Source organism: Brachyhypopomus gauderio, chromosome 6 (genome assembly GCF_052324685.1).
Source record: "Brachyhypopomus gauderio isolate BG-103 chromosome 6, BGAUD_0.2, whole genome shotgun sequence".
In the NCBI taxonomy this organism is placed as follows: Eukaryota; Metazoa; Chordata; class Actinopteri; order Gymnotiformes; family Hypopomidae; genus Brachyhypopomus; species Brachyhypopomus gauderio.
In genome coordinates, this window is record NC_135216.1 from 482,381 (window position 1) to 487,500 (window position 5,120).

Consider the following 5,120-nt stretch of genomic DNA (forward strand, 5'->3'; position numbering starts at 1 on the left):
AAGTTTTTAAAGAACACTTCAACTTCTACTCAAGTAATTGTTTTGATAGAGTACTTGTACTTTTACTCATGTATGGGTCTCGAATACTTTATACAACACTGATGATAATCATATATAAGAGGGGAAAGTTAGGGAGTATTAGCAAGAGTGAGTACTGAAAGAAAAGAAAGGAAGAGAGGCAGAAGAATGAACAAAGGAAGGTAGAGAGTTCCAAAGAGTGGGGGCAGCAATATTGAAAGATCTGCCACCCATAGTGGAAAGTCTGTGTCATGGGAGGGTTAGTAAACCTGCGCTAGAGGACCTGAGCTGACGTGATAGGACGTGAGGGTGTAACAGGTTAGAGACATAAACAGGTGCGAGGCCACGGAGGGCTTTAAAAGTCATTAAAAGGATTTTGTAGCGGATGTGTTCTGAGATCGGAAGCCAGTGTAGTTGATGGAGGATAGGATAGAAGACACCTGGCTAAATAAAGTTTGGCTAAACATGGCAGAAAAGTAAATCAACATTACCAGAGCAAATAACATAGAACCCAGCATAATATGAAAAGGACAAGACACACCACTAAGTGTATGCAAACTATGTCTTATGTAAAATACTTTCATCACAAACCATAATGAAATTGCAGATTAATTCAGGAACTCTTTTTTAAATGTTGGATCTTCTATAATAATAAACCAGATATACCGTTATGTATCATTTTTCCTTGGCCAACACTAAATGCTTTCAAATTTTGACCAGTAACTTTAAGGGAACTGAATGATGTAAAGAAACTCAGGAACAGTTCTGTCTGGATGACTTCTGCTCATTATAATAATAATTATATTAATGTGTGCAGGTGTAGTGTGTGCAGGTGTAGTGTGTGCAGGTGTTCACATGCAGGTGTGCAGGTGGTTCTGGTCCAATTAACTATTATGTTATGATTCAAGTCTTTTTTTAACCTGAAGTATTTGACACAGTTAACCACAGTATTAACTTTTTGAATTAATCAACTTTTCCATAATATACACATTTTTGGAATGGGTCTGTATTATATTTGTTAATGATCTTTATTTGATAGCAAGCAATTTTGTTTTTATCTTGCTTGCTGCTGACACCAATATTTTTTATGTCAAAAATAGGCTAGAGGTAGAGATCAGTTCTAGTCACTGTGCATTTATGCTGGAAGAGAAAGGAAGAGAGAGGTTAGTTCTCTCTGTAGCAGTGCTCTCCCTCCAACAGGAGCTTCAGGCTATATTATAAAGGCTGCATCCCTGCATGCATTTGGCCAGCTGTCCACAACAGAGGAACTGAACCCATGGCATCAGGTATCAGAGGCCAGTCCTGCTTATCTAAAAGCAAGGCTCAGACAACAGACCTTACTTTACTCCCAGAAACATTAAAGTTTGTCCAGGTGTTCTGTCGCAAAAGTGAAGCAGTATTCAGGTTCTGTTTTAACAGCAGAGGTTTTAAAGCTAATGCAATTTCATTTCACTTTTCTTATGTTTGATGTATGCACAGTTCCTTTAGATGCCAAAGGGGGTGTCTGTAAATCTCTAGCCATTACATTTGAGTTTGCTTTTACCTGATTTATTTCCTTGTAACTGTTTAGGATAGCTTGAAATGGTGAATACTTCTGGGCCAGGTATATATACACACTAAATATGTGCATATATGCATTGTGCTAAGTGTGTGTGCATATATGTATAAAACTGTCAACATCCGTGTCGTGACAAGTACACGTTAAACAAAGATTATACTGAAAGTTTGGCCAGGTGTGACCTTTTTACAGATAGCAAACCTGGCAGTGTTTCATTTGCCATAAAATATTTGAGAACACCCTGTTGACTTAGATACAGAATAAACTTTGACCTCCTAAGAGAGACCATATACCAGTTGGTAAAAATGTGGTAAATGTTAAGGGGTTTTTCCCTCTGTGGTGACTTATGAATTGCAAAATATGTAAATGTACATATAACACCTAAATGCAAACATTTACCACTGATAATGCTATTTTCATAATAGTTAATTTCCATTTGAGTTTTGCTTTGGCGATATTAAGAGGCAGTTAGCACCAGCCAAAAAATGTTTTACCAAATTTCCCAAATAAAACAAGTGGCAGAGAATTTACATGCTGGGGAACGTACATCTATACTTGTAGTTAAGAATTTAGCCATTATTCGTGATATGAGCTGACATTTAAATCACATACTGATAACAGTGGTTAAAGATTTTGCTCCTTCTTGTGTATTTTTGCACACCAATCCAAATATTTTATTTCCCTATCACCTATAATGTTTTGTATTAGAATACTAACATATCATGTATGTGTAGGCTTGTTGTATATTTTATTGCTCGGTCTCTCAGAGCATGTCTAAAAGAAAAATTACAATTCCATATTCTGTAGTACAATTCCATATGTACTGTAGAGTCCACCTGTTTTTGTTTGTTAAGTTGCCTGCTACTAAGTTATAGCACAAGTGAGATGGTACATCACATTCCATAACTATTGTTATGGAATATTATAACAGAATGTTACCAGGATTAAATGAATGAGATGAACACCTGCTGTCTCCACCTTTAACCACATGTCACAACATTATCTGACAGTGGAAATGAATCACATCAACCATTAAAACAGCACTAATTAGATGCCACAGCACTCATTAGCTGTCACGATCCAGGACACAGAGAAATGACTCATGCATTTTTTATCCTTGTTTAAACTACTGAAGCAACCTGTTGTAAGAATTATGTAAAAAAAAAAAAACCAAAAACAAAAAACACCAAGCTTCAAACTTCAATGAGTTATAAATGCAGCCCAACAGTAACACACATATTCAAGAATCTGTCATGCAGCTCAACCCAGGAGACTGCAACTCCCAGAATGCCCTGTGTCATCTGACCAGTTCCTCCTCCCCTCAGTACTAGTTCTCACCTGGGGCCTAAAACATGAGCATGTTAAAACAAAAGTTTATAGTACATTCTACTCAGAGCCGTATAGAGAGAGAGTCGCGACAACGGAAGTTCAAAACGCTTGATGGTCACGTGATTCACGGAGGCTTCAGATAGTTCCAGGAAGTTCAATTTGACCGCATAAACACAGAGACAGAACTGCGATTTGAGGATTATTGTGAACATATAACAACCAACTTTAGGCTAATTTTAGAGCACATTGCTGTTTAATGCTTTGATTGCTTTATAATTGTTATATATTACGTTCATTTATATATTTAGAGGGACAGGAAGGGGTGAGAAATTCAGATTAGATATGTAGATAGGTATTGGTGACCTAAGTAATCTAAATGACTAATGTACATTTTCTGACAGAAGGAACATTTTCTTTGACTTCATTGTGCAGAAATATGCTTTAAAAGGGTACATTAAAACACATTACATTTACATCCAGACAGTATATGACATTAAAATACATAGATAAATTATATATATATCTTGTCTTTTTAATACACACTTATTTACAGCAATTAATTCATTAAATAAATCTCTAATAATCTCAAATATGAATATCATGTCAAGCAGTTTTTCTGGGTCCTTTCCTCCGTGTTGTTTGTGTAGTGTCCACCATGGTTTGCTGTGCTGCATGGGGACGCTCCAATCGAGCAAAAATGTATGGTTTCCCCACTGATACTGAGAGGAGAAAAAAATGGTTGTCTCAACTAAGCAGGAGCAATCTTACCCTCACTAAAGATTACAACAGCAAATATATATGTGAGGTAATCATCAAACACTGCATTTGCACTTTTCACAATAAACACACTATTGGAAAGCTTAATGCCTGATTTATTAAAATACAGAATAGTGAACAAAAAAAAATCTAAGACTCCAGACAGACTCGGGTGCAGGGTGAGGGTGCTATCTAGTTGCAGGCTCCATTGAATCCCCTATGGTTCTTTGGCTTAAAGAGAGAGAGAGAGGAGAAAAATACAGGAGAAAATGATTATTATGAGTATTGATGTGATGTGAATTTGAACTTGTTGCACATCCTTGGTTGTTTTTTATACGTGTAATGAGTGTATACGTATCCAGTAAGTGTTCTCTAATACTGTGTATTCACCCACTATGGAATATGTATATGGGTAGACAAAACTGAGTTGTCATGTGTGAGGAGTAAACTCACATCACTCTGCAGGCACATTTTGAGGCAGACCAGTTCATCAAAACCAAACAGGGCAAGACTAGGCTGAGAGCAGATGCTGTTCCCACCATTTTTGTGCATCGCCCCGCACTCAGAAAGAGGAAGCCCCCTGCACTACGATGCACCACTGGACCTGTAAAGACAGGGCCCATAGCTGCTGATCACAGCTATAGTGTTGACACGGGTTTAATAAGTATGAACTCCTAATAATTATATTATTTCTTTAAGTGATAGAATATTTAAAACTTAATCACACTAAATAGTATACGTCTTTTATATCCAGCAGTTTCAAAAACTGAGGAAATACGTTAATAAAATAAAATAAAAATAAATAAAACGAAATAAAAAGGAAAATAAAATAAATAAAAGGATAAATAAATAAAATAAAAGGAAATAAAACGTTAGTTGGTACTCCAAAATGGATATCCTCATTTCACCTCCTCGACCCAACACACTCTACAATCACACTCAAATGTTATATTTAACCAATACTTATAGCTACCCCGCAAAAACATCGCGTTTAGGTGAAATGGCATTAAGAGAGGAATTTACAATTAATAGGCTGTCGGTCGTTAATGTGAAATCTCGCTAACCGTATTCGCGTTGTCTTAGCATAGATTTAGTTCCCTAAATCTGCTTATTAAGAGGTGGATAATTCACTAAAATGCTTTAATTCACATTTTAATGCACATGCTAATTTGATTCTGATGTCCTTATAATACACAATCTGATTTTTTAAGCGTACTAACCTGTAAAAGTGTATCACAGATGGTCCACTGCTCCAGTTTGACTGCGCTGCTCGTATTTGCTGCTAACTTCCGGGAACTATTGACAGGCTCCACGATCCGCCATTGCTGTAAAAAACTGGTCCATTGGAGTGAACGGAGTTGACGCGACTCTCTCTCTATAGGGCTCTGATTCTACTTGCAAGTTCTACAGAGATAACGAGCAGTGGTGGGTGTGCAGAAACGTTATGAAGATATACAGG

The 5,120-nt window shown here is 36.8% G+C and overlaps 1 long non-coding RNA gene across 1 annotated transcript; it reads right to left on the reverse strand.

Moving 5' to 3' along the window:
• Window positions 1-3,430: 3,430 nt before the first annotated feature.
• On the reverse strand, window positions 3,431-5,043 carry LOC143516134 (uncharacterized). The gene is made up of 3 exons (XR_013131570.1): window positions 4,882-5,043; window positions 4,115-4,299; window positions 3,431-3,892 (listed from the first exon to the last, which is right to left on the reverse strand). It is a non-coding gene; the product is annotated as an uncharacterized LOC143516134 (long non-coding RNA).
• Between the last annotated feature and the right edge of the window lie 77 nt (window positions 5,044-5,120).